This window comes from Pipistrellus hanaki (assembly GCF_964339955.1).
Source record: "Pipistrellus hanaki genome assembly, chromosome: 8".
In the NCBI taxonomy this organism is placed as follows: domain Eukaryota; kingdom Metazoa; phylum Chordata; class Mammalia; order Chiroptera; family Vespertilionidae; genus Pipistrellus; species Pipistrellus hanaki.
Window position 1 is genome coordinate 45,687,348 of NC_140510.1, and position 15,169 is coordinate 45,702,516.

The following is a 15,169-nucleotide window of genomic DNA, read 5'->3' on the forward strand; positions in this document are numbered from 1 at the left end:
CGATGTTTCTCTCTCATCGACGTTTCGAACTCTCTATCTCTTTCCCTTCCTCTCTGTAAAAAATCAATAAAATATATTAAATAATAATAAAAATAATAATAATTTGTTTTCCTGTGAACTACATAACAAATAGATTTAGATCTGTAATAATTTGAAGCTCTGGAAAATCAGTTTCTTGGGGGTTAAAAAAGGAAGGACAGTGCTTGCTTTTAATGGTAATTATAGATATGAATTCACTTCAATAATTTAAGAACATTAAAACCATATCCTTACTTGATTCTTAATTTCGTGTTAAACTTACCATGATTAGTATGTTACTTTAGCCACGTATTGTTAAAGCAACTTTAGGTCATTTTTAGTCTTCTAGATACAGCAGAGCCTGAACAAAGAAGGGAAATCAGAGAATAAGAATTCAATAGGAAGGACATGTCAAACCATAACAAATCAGGAGAGGTTCAGTCAGTTCCATAGAGTATGTATCTTTTTTAAAGTATAGTGTGACCTGATCTGTTTGACTCAGTGGTTGAGCATCCACCAATGAACTAAGAGGTAACTGGTTTGATTCTCTGTCAGGGCACATGCCTGGATTGTGGTCTTGATCCCCAGTAGGGGTCTTGCAGGAGGCAGCTGATTGATGATGTTTCTCATCAATGATCATATCTTTATCCTCCCTTCCACTCTCTTTAAAAATCAGTAAAAACATTTTCAGTGTTTTGAGCATCAACCTGTGAACCAAGAGGTCACCGTTTGATTCCAGGTCAGGGCACAAGCCCAGGTTACAGGCTTCATCCCCTGTGAGGAGCGTGCAAGAGGCAGCCAATCAATGATTCTCTGTCAGTGTTGATGTTTTTATATTTCTTTTCCCTCTAAAACGAATAAAAATATTTTTTATTAAAAAGTATAGTTTACTTTTGTCCGTAATTATAACCATACTTATTTATTTGCTTTTAAAATATATTTAATTATTGTGAAAAATACATCTAAAAATCCTTGAACTATAAAATCCCAGCATCTTTTAGTTCTTGTCCATTTATAAATTCTAATCAAAAGCATAAATAGAAGAATCAGTCTATCTTATATAATAAAAGGCTAATAGGCAAATCAATCGAATGGCAGAATGACCGGTCGCTATGACATGTAGTGACCACCAGGGGGCAGACACTCAATACAAGAGCTGCCCCCTAGTGGTCAAAGTGCTCCCATCGGGGGAGCGCTTCTCAGCCAGAAGCTGGGCCTCACAGCTGGCGAGCATAGCAACGGTGGTGGGAGCTTCTCCTGCCTCTGTGGCAGTAGTAAGGCTATCTGACTAAAGGCTTAGGCCCGGCTTCCCACAATAGGCCCGGCTTCCCACAACAGGTCTACGCCATCAGTCTCACATCCTCCGAGGGCTCCCACACTATGTGAGGGCCCAGGCTGGACTGAGGGACCCCCCTTCCTGTATGCACAAATTTCGTACACCAGGCCTCTAGTATCACAATAAAGTAGAGATAAAGAAAATGTTTTCTGGTCTTAGAGTCCCCTATTATGTGGACATCTATGGTAAATATTTTCCAAAATACCAGGTGAATGAAAAAAACTATACCCCACAAAAATAAGTACCTCAAATTCATGAACCAGAATTTAGCTCATTTGTAAACCTATATTAACAAAAACAAAAACAAACACACAAAAATCATTGCAGAGGTAGAAACTAAAGCAGGCAAGAAGTTTTCACATTACAAGAGGGATACTCAGAGAAAACCCCTGTCTGCATTCTTAACCTATGAACCCCAGCCCCAGCCTTCAGCATTTAAAATTATCTTTCTGAATTCAAATTTTTTATATGTTTCTGGTTTTGTAATAAAGTCAAGAACAATAATAATGTTGCTTTCTGCCTTTTATCTTATATTAGAGGCCTGGTGCACAAATTTGTGCATGGGTAGAGGCCTGGTGCACAAATTTGTGCATGGGTGGGATCTGGCTGGCCCACCCCAATTGGTGCTAATTGGGGCCAGCCCCACTGGGGAAAGGGACTGCAGGCCATCCCAGCTGGCCCCATCCCCAATCAGGGTGGGAGGAGCTGATTGGGGCCACAGTGCACGTCAAAGCTACTGGTTGTTCTGGCATTTTGGTCACTTGGCTTTTATATATATAAATTAGAGTGCTGGAGCAGCATCAATTAGCAAGAAATACTCCATTTCTTAATAAAAATCTTTCCCTTAACTTTCTTCTGTACTTAAAAATGAAAATATAGTTAGCTTATCCAGATATTTAATTGTTATCCATTTGCTAAAAGATGCCTTTTTAAAAAATATATTTTTATTGATCTCAGAGAGGGAGCAAGAGATAGGAACATTAATGATGAGATGGAATCATTGCCTCCTTCACGCCCCCTACTGGGGATGGAGCCTGCAACCCAAGCATGTAGCCTGACCTGGAATTGAACCAGTAACCTCCTGGTTCATGGATCAGCACTCAATCACTGAGCCACATTGGCGAGGCAAGGCAAAAGATTTTTTAATTTCACAATTATATGTACACTCACATGTATGCATGTATGTATATGTCATCATCAAAAAAATCTTCTTATTGCTTAGTTATAAGAAATTGTTTTGCCGTAGCTCAGTTGTTTAGTGTTGTCCTGATGGGCCAAGGTTATAGGTTTGATCCCTTGTCAGGGCACCTGCAGGAATCAATTAATGCATAAATAAGTAGAACAACAAAAATTGATGTCTCACCGAAACCGGTTTGGCTCAGTGGATAGAGCGTTGGCCTGCGGACTGAGGGGTCCCGGGTTCAATTCCGGTCAAGGGCATGTACCTTGGTTGCGGGCACATCCCCGATAGGGGGTGTGCAAGAGGCAGCTGATTGATGATTCTCTCTCATCGATGTTTCTTTTTCTTTTTCTTTTTTTAACTGTTTAGTTTTTTATTTCATAATCATAAACTTAACTCTGCAATCCAGCTAGACTGGGAAGGGGTAAGGAAATGATGGAATCCAATAAACTGGCAAGAGCACAAAGACTATGGAACATTCCAAGCAAATCGGGGTGAAGGGGTGCTCTCCTGAGCTACAGAAGGAATGGTCTGATGGTGAAGATAAAACACAAGTCAGATTTATTAGAGTTGTCCACAGTCAGCAATGGTGATCTTCTTGCTGGTCTTGCCATTCCTGGACCCAAAGCGCTCCATGGCTGTCACAATATCCATGCCTTCTTTCACCGGCCGAAGACCATGTGCTTGCCATCCAACCATTCGGTCTTGGCGGTGCAGATGAAAAACTGGGTGCCGTTTGTGTTGGGCCCAGCATTCGCCATGGACAAGATGCCAGGGCCTGTGTGTTTCAGGATGAAGTTCTCGTCCGCAAACTTCTCCCCATAGATGGACTTGCCGCCTGTGCCATTATGGCGTGTGAAGTCACCACCCTGGCACATAAATCCTGGAATAATTCTGTGAAAGCCGGAACCTTTATAACCAAATCCTTTCTCCCCAGTTCTCTGCTGTCTTTGGAACTTTGTCTGCAAACAGCTCGAAGGAGACGCGGCCCAAGGGCTCGCCATCGACGGCGATGTCGAAGAACACGGTCGGATTCACCATGGTTGGTCACGGACTGCTTCGGGGTGGCAGCGTCTGCAAAGCCTCTCATCGCTGTTTCTAACTCTATCCCTCTCTCTTCCTCTCTGTAAAAAAATCAATAAAATATATATTTTTTAAAAATTGATGTCTCTCTCTTTCTCTCTCCCTCTCTTCCCCCCTTTTCCTTTCTCTCTAAAATCAATCAATAAGTAATTGTTTTAAAAAATAAATATGAATGACAATTTAGAAATATTTTATCTTAAGTGCTCATCATTTTCTAAAATTCATAATTCAGAAATATTCCACTGGAAGAGGAGAGACTAAAGACATTTATAATGCCCCCCCCCCCCCCGAGTTTCATTCTCAGGAAACAGATTATTAACAATGCTGTAACTGAAATTAGTGGAAGGGTCCGATTGTCCCAAAATATCTCCCCTACGACCTGTCTGGAATATAAAATTTCCAACTACTAGAATCATTCCTTTGGGTTAAGTCAAGATCTCCATAAAACCGTAGTTTAATAGGAGTTACCATTCCTGCTTTGCTAAGATTGTATTAGAAGGAATACTTTGGTATGTTTTTTGTTTTTATTTTACCTTTAAATTGTAGAAAGGGTTACATATGTCCCTTTCCCATATCTTCCCCCGCCCACCACCACCCTTTCTGCCTTCTGCCTGTGACAAGTTTTAAGTATTCTTAGCAAAGAGGAGGGTAAGGATTCGTGGTGGAAGAGAAGACAGGCACTTCCCTACCAGCGGCTCCAAAAGAGGGCTCTGGGCTGTGGGAAAGTCAAATCCCCTGCTTCGTAATTACGAAATGTCTGCTTTGTTGGGAGCCATATTTAAGCCTGATAGTACTCTGTGCTCCTCTCAGTTGCAGAATGAGTGTAATAAGATAGACCACGTCATTCACGAACACTTCTGTCTCTTTCTGAGTGTAATGCCAAAAGCGTTTGCAGAGTAACGTGGCACCTTCACTTCGCCCACCGTCTGGGGGCAACGTCCAGAAAACAGTCTCGTTGAGTTTTCAGGTGGGTTTTTGGCGAGAAGACAAGGTGGCTTTATAGAGCTTGTCTCTGATGTTACTCACGGAATGTCTGAAAGAAAGGGGAGGATTTGTGGACCTGATTAAAACAAGGAAGTAATCCAGCGACTTAAAGAGATGGGTTGTGGAGCTTGAATCCTAAAACAAAGCCCTCCCCTCCTTGAGCTGTTAGCCATGGGAATGACCAGTTGCTTCATTGTGTGTTTTGTCAAAGTGCCTCCGCCATTTGGCCAGCCTGATGGTTACCTGCTGCCTCTTTTTATAGCCTCCGTGTCCTTTGTTGTTGCCCCGCTGGTCAAACATGTGTAGCCGTGCCCTGGGGCACCACGCGTGCCCTGGGGAGCTAAGTGCTGCCAGATGTGGGAGCAAGGGTTGATTCACATGGCCATAATTTCCAATAGCTAATTTTACCTGTTTTCTTTTGGTTTTGGGTTTCTTTCTTAAAGAAAAAATCCATTTGGAGTTGGGTTATTGTCCCCTTTAAATTGCAGTCTTGTTACCACTAGTATTCTTCCAGCCCTTCTTCCTCCCCCCCAGTATGAAAGTGTGAGAAGAAAGGGATGATTTATTAAATCCGGATAATTAATGTTTTACTTTATGATAAAAATTAGTGAAGTGTATCTATTTTACTGTACTCTGACCAGTATTTTTACTTCAAAGTGAAATTAGGTTTCACTGACTCAGTCTTTTACATAGAAGTTATTTACATAGAAATAGGTAATATTTTAGATCAAATCTTCCAGATAGAAATTTTATCTAATCTCTTATTAAGAACACTGGATTTATTGATCAAACAAAGCTCTAGGTTTTTAACTAGCTAGTCTGAAAACTGATTAAATCAAAAGAAATAATCAAGCTTTTAGCTTAGTTTTCTGTATGAACTGAATGAACCTCAGGTTGACCAAATCGTTTGATAAAAGAAAGTTTTTCTTTATAGAAGTATTCCTGCCAACAGTTGAAAGAGGTCTAATAAAATATCACCACTTGGCAAACCCTAATGAGTTAATGGATCGAAGCCATCAATGGTTGCTAACATCACAAAAGGAGAAACAGCTGTTCGAGCCCACCGCCATCTATTAAATATTCTTACAAAAAAAAAAAAAAAAACCATAAAAAAAACACTGAACTTGAATCAAAACAACTCTCTCGGAAATATAAGAAACATGTTAAATGTCACCACTGAGATACAACTAGTAAATTGCAGAATGTGGGAGATGCTGGGGACAAAGAAAGGTATTTCAGGAGGAGAAAGGAATTGATTAAAACAGACACAAGACATGCCAATCAAATGCAGTATTTAGGTCATATTTTAACTATTTGTTTAATGAAAAAAATTAATATATATATATATATATATATATATATATATATATATATATATATATAGTACATATGACAAAAGGAAAATATCAGTAGACTACCCAAATATTTGATGATATTAAGGAATTATTGTTAATCTTTTAGGTGTGATATGGTTGTATTGTTAAATCATTAAAAGGAGTTATCATCTTTTAGATATATTGATATATACTGAAATATTTATAGTTGAAATGATATGTCTGGGATGGGCTTCCAACTAATTCAGTGGGAGAGGAGGATGGTTATAGGGGAAACAAAAGCAGCATGAGTGGATAATAGTTAAAACTGGATGATGGGTACATGGCAGTTTATTATAGTAATCTGTCTATTTTGTGTATGTTTGACATTTTCTATAAATAAAAAGGTTTTTAAAAATAGGCTTAAGTTTGAATTCAGATTTGCCACTTGTAACTTTTGTGATCTTGGGCAAATCCCTCACCTTCCTTGAGTCTCAGGGGATTTTGCCTGTAAAGTAAGTACAAGAGTATCTTCCCAACTTACCTTACACAGGTTGTTGGACCAAATAAAATAATGTGTATGAAATTATTTTAAAAATTGCTACAAGCATGTCCGTATTATTATTATTATTAAGCCTATGAAAGGATATCATTTTCCTGCTAAGAACATGGTACCGTGTTTCCCCCGAAAATAAGACATCCTCCGAAAATAAGACCTAGCGCATGGAAAGATAAGACATCCCCTGAAAATAAGACCTAGCGCAACTTTGGGAGAAAAAATTAATATAAGACACTGTCTTATTTTTGGGGAAACAGGGTAGCTTTTCATGCTTCAGCAAGTAGTATTGTAGTCCCATGTACATTATAGCAATTAAAAAATTTCGGTTTGGCTCAGTGGTAGAGCGTTGATCTGCGGACTGAAAGGTCCTGGGTTTGATTCTGGTCAAGGGCATGTACATTGGTTGTGGGCACATCCCCAGAAGGGGGTGTGCAAGAGGCAGCTGGTCGATGTTTCTCTCTCATCAATGTTTCTAGCTCTCTATCCCTCTCTCCTCCTCTCTGTAAAAAATCAATAAAATATATTTTAAAAATAAATAAATAAATAATTCTGAAATTGGACAGAAAAATAGCAAAAAAAAAAAGTAAATGGACCACCTTCTTATACCATATACAGAAATAAACTCAGAATGAATATACTTAAATATAAGACTTAATCCATAAAACTCCTAAAAGAAAACATAGATAGTAAAAATTCTGACTTTTTTCTTAGCAATATTTTTTCTGATAGATGTCCTCAGGCAAGGAAATAAAAAGAAAAAAAAATAGGACTATATAAAACTAAAAGCTTTTGCAACAAAGAAAACTATCAACAAAATGAAAACACAACCCACTGAATGGGAGAAGATGTTTGCAACTGCACATCAAATAAGAGGTTAGTGTCCACATTTTATAAAGAACTCATATAACTCAACACCAAAAAAGCAAATAATCCAGTTTAAAAATGTGCAGAGGACCTGAATAGACACTTCTCCAAAGAGGACATACAGATGGCCAATAGATATTTGAAAAGATGCTCAATGTCACTAATCATCAGAGAAATGCAAATTAAAACAAAAAAGAGATATCACCTCACGCATGTCAGAATGGCTATTATCATCAGTAAATCAACAAACAACGAATGTTGGTGAGGATGTGGAGAAAAGGGAACCCTTGTGCACTGCTGGTGCGAATGCAGAGTGGTGCAGCCACTGGGAAAACAGTACGGATATTCCTAAAAAAGCAGTATTATTTACAATAGCCAAGATTTGGAAGCAACCCAAGTGCCTATCAATAGATGAGTGAATAAAAAAGTGGTGGCACATACATACAATGGGATGTTATTCGATCATAAAAAATAATGAAATCTTAACTATTTGCAACAGCACAGATGGAACTAGAGGGTATTATGATAAGTAAAATAACTCAGTCAGAGAAAGATAAATACAAAAATGATTTTACTTACATATGGAACCTAAAGAACAATATAAATGAACAAACAAAACGGAAACAGACTCATAGGTCCAGAGAACAGACTGATGGTTGCCAGCGGGGAGGGAGATTAGGGAACTGGGTGAAAAGGTGAAGGGAGTAAGAACTACAAATTGGTAGTTACAAAATAGTCACAGTGATGTACAGTACAACGTAGGGAATGTAGTCAGTAATATTGTAATAACTATTTATCGTGCCAGGTAGGTACTGGAAATATTGGGAGGAACACTTTGTAAAGTATATGATTGTCTAACCACTGTGCTATACACCTGAAACTAATACAAAACAATATTGAATATTTTTAAAAGTAAATAATTTCCTGATCCAGGAAAAAAACAAAAATATAGATGCCTGTGCATGCATATGTTTCCTATCTCAGTTCACTGAAAGAACTGAAGTCACTGATTTTTCCCAGCACATTTAGTGGCCATATCTTTATTTCTAAACTAGTGGCCAGGTGCACGAAATTCATGTATGGGGGGGAGGGGGAGGATATGTTCCTTAGCCCGGCCTGCACCCTCTCCAATCTATGATCCCTCGAAGGATGTCCTACTGCCTATTTATAGGGATTGGGCCAAAACTGGCAGTTGGACATCCCTCTCACAATCTGGGACTGCTGGCTCCAGCCACTCACCTGCCTGCCTGACTGCCACTAACCACTCATCGCCCCTAACTGCCCCCCTGCTGGCCTGATCACTCAAACTGCCCCCCCCCCTGCTGTCCTGATCACCCCCACTGGCCCCTCTGCTGGTCTGCTTACCCCCAACAGCCCCTGCCATCTCATCCTGGCCTGACCACCCCCTGGCGACCCAAGGTCCCAGCCCTCCTTTTTTCTTTTTCTTTCTCTTTTATTGCAGTGCCTCCTTGAGTGGAGGCCATGGCCAGCTGGAAGCAAGTATCTAGGATTTATCTATCTTCTATAATTGAAACTCTGTAGCCTTGAGAGGAGGCCAGGGCAGGCCAGGACAGGAAGCTTGGCTTCCTCCATTGCTGGGGGCAACCCAAGCCTCCTGCTCAGCTCCAGCTCTATGGCTGCCACCATTTTTTTTTTTTAAATCAATCTTTATTGTTCATATTATTACAAAGGTTCCTCATTTCTTCCCCCCTCCACCAGGTTCCCATCCCACCCTCTGCCCTTTCCCCACCCCCCATCGTCCTCATCCATAGGTGCACAGTGTATGTTCAGTCTCTTCCCGCATCCACCACTTCCCTTTTCCCTGAGAATTGTCAGTCCACTCCCCTCCCGTATCTCTGATTCTGTTATAATCAAGTTAATATTGTTCATCAGGTTTTTTAATTTCCTTGTTTTTTTTGTGTGTGTTTTTTTTAATTAATAAACTTTTATATTTTTAAGAATAAATTTTAAAATCTAATAATTTTAAACCTTGTTTTTTTCTGCCCTGGGAACTGAGAAGCAAACTTGTTTACATGCAAACTTGCCCTTAGGCTATCAAAAGGCGTAGCCATTCAAATGTAAGTGAACACATTGTTTAAAGATAGCTGCTGGCTGGAATTGGATTACCTGTTCTGGGTGGGAAGGGCTTGTCCTCCCCTTTCTCCATTAAAATTAAGGTGTTAGCTTTAAAACCTCTTTTTGGCAAGAGACCTTAAACTTTCAGAACTTTAAATTTTTTAGGTAGTAAATCAACTACTTAGCATTTTCTCAAATCAATAATACCTTCACATGCCCACGGATACACTTCACACAAAAGACACTTCCAAATAGATCAACCAACCTTATCCAGACCCCACACAAGGCACTCACAGATCAACACCCCAGCGCTACACAACTCAACACGTCCAGATCTAAGCCTTCATCACTTGATTCAGCAGACCCTCAAGTTCCCCCAAAAGTTTCCAGCCATGTCTGAGAGGCAGCCCTGGGGCGTGGGCAGGCGAGGAGCGAGCTGTTTCGGGCCCGGCTGCTCCGGGCCTGGCCTCTGTTGCTCCAGGCCGCTCCACAACCAGCTGCTCTGGGTCTGGCCGCTGCTGCTTGGGGCCCAGTTGCTGCCGCTCCGGGCCTGGATGCTGCTGCTCCAGGCCTGGCCGCTCCCAGCCTGGATGCTCTGGGCCTGGCCGCTGCTGCTCCGAGTCCGGCTGCTCCGGGCCCGGCTGCTGCTGCTCCGGGCCTGGCCGCTCCCGACCTGGCTGCTCCGGCCTGGCTGCTGCTGCTCTGGGACTGGCTGCTCCTGACCCGGCTGCTCTAGGCCCAGCCGCTCCGGGCCCGGCCGCTCCAGGCCTGGCTGCTCTTGGCCTGGGCTGCCACCATTTTTGTTGGGATTTATTTATCTATACTTGAAACTTTGTAGCCTTGAACGGAGGCCAGGGCCAGCCTGGGCAGGCAGGAAACTTGGCTTCCTCCATTGCTGGGGCAGCCCAAGCCTCCTGCTTGCTCCAGCTTCATGGCTGCCTTCTTGGTTGGGTTAATTTGCCTACTCACTTCTGATTGGCTGGTGGGCGTGGCTTGTGAGTGTAGCAGAGTGATGGTTAATTTGCATGTTTCTCTTTTATTAGTGTAGATACCGTTCTGCAGTAACTAGGTGTCCTTTGATTTCAAGATTGGGCAGGGAAATACAAGATGAGCATAGAACATCTTGTGATGCCAGAAAGTGAGGGATGCTAAAAACAAGGGACAGGAAATAAAGCACATTAAAGGGGGCACAGGAACTAAAAGAGCTTGAGCAACAAAACAATGATAGAATTGGATTTGAAAGGAAAGAATAAATCTGCACAAACCCGTATCCTATACAATAAAAGCCCAGTGACCAAACAGCGGAATGACCACAACTGGTCAACCAGTAGCTATGACACACACTGATCATCAGGGGGCAGACGCTTGACTCAAGTGCTGTTCCCTGGTGGTTAGTTCAATCCCACAGGGGAATTGCCGCTTGGCTGACTGCGATGAGCAGAGCTCCCACAGAGGGCCGATCCCCACAGGCCACGCCTCCCACCAGCGCACAAATCCTATGCACCGGACCTCTAGTTGATATATAAAAGTAATAAAAAAAGAGGATAAAGGGAATCACATATGGTGACAAAATGAAACTAAACTTTGGGTAATAGTATGTAAAGCAATATAGAGATGATGTAATATATTATTATACACTTGAAACATATAATCTTAGCCAATGTCACACCAATAAATTTAATTTTAAAAATACAAAATTATAGGGGCGGAGCTTGAAGATGGCGACCGAACAGACGGACTTGTTCTGACCCCGGTCCCAAAACAGATAGAAGCAACATCTGAGTCGCTCAGGGAATGTTGATTAGCAGCTAAGGGGCAGCGGATCACTCTAGGAAGGTAAGGAAGTGTCCGCTGGACAATTTTTCCTGACCAAGCGGCCAGCACTCCCGACTTCTCCCGGAGCTCCGGGCTTGGCGCAAAGGCGGCGCCACCCTACCAGGAAGGGAGCAGCTTCTCTGAGGCCTGGAAAACCCACAGCCGAGGAGTCCATCGAGCACCTGTGGCGCCCCGATCGGAGCAAGCGGGTGGATTCAAGGAAGCTCTTCAACCACCCACAGAAAGGTCAGAGTTTGCGTGGCTAGGCTGAGAGTTCAGGCTGCGATAGCGCCATTGCTCCAGCGAGGCCCCGCCCCCAGAGCGGCCCTGAGCGCGCCACCAGGAGCGCCGCGAGGCCCGGCCCCAGTGCGGCCCAGAGCACCGCAGCCCGGAGCGCCGCGAGGCCCCGCCCCCAGAGCGGCCCTGAGCGCGCCACCAGGAGCGCTGTGAGGCCCCGGCCCCAGAGCGGCCCAGAGCACCGCGGCCCGGAGCGCCGCGAGGCCCCGCCCCCAGAGCGGCCGTGGCCCCGCCTATATTGTAGCCCGGGAGAGCTGCGAGGGCCCGCCCCCAGAGAGAAAGAGGGCCAGAGCAACCAAAGTCTGGGAGATCAAACCAGTAACACTGACACCTAAGGGCTGAACTACAAACTGCCTTTTTTTTTTTTTTTTTTTTTTTTTTTTTTTTTCTTTTTTTTTTTCTTTTTTCTTTTTCTTTTTCTTTTAATTAATCAAAAATAAATAAATGGACACAAATAACTAAGATATAGCCTGCCTAAAATTAAGGACTACCTTACAAAACTGAGGTGCAGTGGAAAGCTGGGAACTGCAAGACTCTCTGATCCAAGAACCAGGCATACCAAATACAATAACAGAGGAAGTGATTGAACTCTACTGGACAATTTTATGCTAATTATACTATTCTTTATTTTATTTTCATTTTTTACATTTTTTATTTAATTTTCATTTTTTACATCTTTTACTTCAGAAACGATTTTTTTTCTTTTTTCCTTACTTGATTTTACCTTTTCAATTATTACATTTTTCAATCTCTATCTTCACTATTACTACTGCTATTTTGCAATTTTTTTTTCTTTTTCTTTTCCTCCCCAGTACCATTTTACTTCGTCTTTATTTTACATTGGGAGTAACCTTCATTCTATTTTAATCTCTACTATAGCATCATTCAACCCTATCTCAATTCGACCTTTACCCCATCACTCTCTTACTAAACTTTAACCTTTTAGTCTCCAGTTTATCCTATCCCTTTCCGGCTTTAGTTTTTCCTCTATTCTTTCTGTATACCCCCTGCTAAAGCTCTCACTATACTCATAGATCTAAGTTCCAACCCCTGATACAAGTGTATAAATATCACTCTCTGCACTATATTAACTAGTTAAAAAAAAAAAAAAAAAAAAACACACAAAAAAAAACGGTTCTACTTTCTATCCTTTTCTCATTGTTTGAGTGAAGGTTGATTATTGTGAATATTGGTGCTTTTCAGTGAAATTGTTATGCTTATTCCAGTGTTGTTATTGTTGCTTTGTAATTTTTTTTAAATCCTCTGTTTTTGTTTGTTTCTTTGACTTCTGTATATCATAACCTTACTTAATAATAGTGGATATTGTATTGTAGTTTGTATTAATCTCCAAGTATTGTTACCGGCATTGGCTGGGCTCAGTGGTTGATCTAGGGCAATTTTCTCCACATATATATAGTTTGTTTCCCATTTTTTTAGTTTGCTTCTTCTCTCTCTCTCTCTCTCTCTCTCTCTCTCTCTCTCTCTCTCTCTCTCTTTCTCTCTCTCTCTTCTTTTTCTCCCTGTTTTCTAACTTCATTTTGTCATTACTTTATTTCTTCTTTGACTTTTTTTTTTTTTTTTAATTTTTCTTTATTTTATTTTTACCTTCCTTCCTTCCTTCTCTCCTATACCCTAATTTGCCTATCGCTAGGGGTTACCTTTATTAGAGGTTATTAATATTGTAAATACATTCCTGTTAAGTGCCTCTCGTGTTGTACATGGTAGTGTTGTATTTTGCACCTATAAATTAACGCAAGAGAAAGAACACCACATAACCAGACATCCTGAAAAGAGATACCATGGGAAGACAAAGAAACACCCCACAAATGAAAGAAAAGCAGGCATCACCAGAAAAGGAAGTAAACGAGCCAGAGGCAAGCAGCCTACCAGAGCAAGAGTTCAGAATAATGATTATTGGTTGGCTAAAAAGAATGGAAGAGAAATTTGACAATAACCAAGAAGAAATGAGGAAGAACCATCAGGAATTGAGGAAGAACCAAGAAGAAATGAAAAATGACATCGCTACCATGAAGAACTCAATAGAAAGCATCAAGAGTAGACTAGATGAAGCGGAAGACCGCATCAGTGAGCTAGAAGACAAGATGGAAAAAAATACCCAATTAGAGCAGCTTCTAGAAAAAAAGATTAAAAAGCAGGAGGAGAGCCTACGGGAGCTTTGGGACATTACAAAACAAAATAATATTCGAATAATAGGGGTTCCAGAAGGAAAGGAAACTGAGGTAGACGTGGAAAAAGTATTTCAAGAAATAATGACAGAAAACTTTCCTGAGATAGAGAAGAAAAAACCCACACAAATCCAAGATGCTCGCAGAGTCCCAAGCAAAATGAATCCCAGAAGACAGACGCCAAGGCACATTATAATTAAAGTGGCAAACAACAACGACAAAGTAAGAATCTTAAAAGCAGCCAGAGAGAGACAGAAAGTTACTTACAAAGGAACCCCCATCAGACTAGCAACTGATTTCTCAACAGAAACATATCAGGCCAGAAGGGAATGGGATGAAATATACAAAGTCATGCAAAGGAAGGGTTTGAATCCAAGAATACTGTACCCAGCAAGACTATCAATCAAAATTGAAGGGGAAATCAGGAGCTTCACAGACAAAAAAAGACTGAAGGAATTTATCTCCACCAAACCAGCAATGCAAGAAATGCTAAAGGGTCTACTGTAAAAATAAAGAAATAGGAATTGAAGAAGGAACATGGGTATAGAATAAAAATGCCATCAAATGAGTACCTATCAATAATAACCTTAAATGTAAATGGATTAAATGCTCCAATCAAAAGACATAGGGTGTCAGATTGGATAAGAAAACAAGACCCTTACATCTGTTGCCTACAAGAAACCCACCTCAGAAAAAAAGATGCACACAGACTGAGGGTGAAGGGATGGAAAAAAGTTTTCCAGGCAAATGGAAAGGAAAGAAAAGCTGGGGTAGCAATACTTATATCTGACAAATTAGATCTCAGAGTGAAGGACATAACAAGAGATAATGAAGGCCACTTCATAATACTAAAGGGTACAATCCAACAAGAAGAAATAACCCTGGTAAATATATATGCACCCAATACGGGAGCACCCAAATACATAAAAAAACTGCTGGAGGACATTAAGGGAGAGATTAATAGCAATACAATCATAGTAGGAGATTTTAATACCCCACTGTCACCCTTCGACAAATCATCTAAACAAAAAAGCAGCAAAGAAATATCAATCCTAAACGACTCACTAGACCAGATGGAATTAATTGACATCTTTAGAACATTCCACCCCAAAGCCACAGAATATACATTCTTCTCAAGTGCACATGGGACATTCTCAAAGATAGACCACATTTTGGGACATAGGCAGAGTCTATTCAAATTCAAGAAGATAGAAATCATATCAAGCATCTTCTCAGACCATAGTGGCATAAAACTGGAAATTAATTACAATAAAAATAATCCAAAGAAATCAAATACATGGAGACTAAACAACATGCTATTAAACAAGGACTGGGTTACCAGAGAAATCAAGGAAGAAATTAAAAACATCCTGGCAACAAATGACAATGAAAACACAACAATCCAAAATCTATGGGACACAGCAAAAGCAGTTTTGAGAGGGAAGTTCATATCCTTAC

At 40.9% G+C, this 15,169-nt stretch overlaps 1 protein-coding gene and 1 pseudogene across 2 annotated transcripts in view; one reads left to right on the forward strand and one right to left on the reverse strand.

Moving 5' to 3' along the window:
- Positions 1-15,169, forward strand: part of METAP1D (methionyl aminopeptidase type 1D, mitochondrial) — an 82,964-nt gene that overhangs the window by 21,945 nt on the left and 45,850 nt on the right. The gene's annotated exons all lie outside the window — the stretch shown is intronic.
- On the reverse strand, positions 3,011-3,629 carry LOC311626667 (peptidyl-prolyl cis-trans isomerase A-like; annotated as a pseudogene). The gene has a single exon. The product of its transcript is annotated as a peptidyl-prolyl cis-trans isomerase A-like (transcript).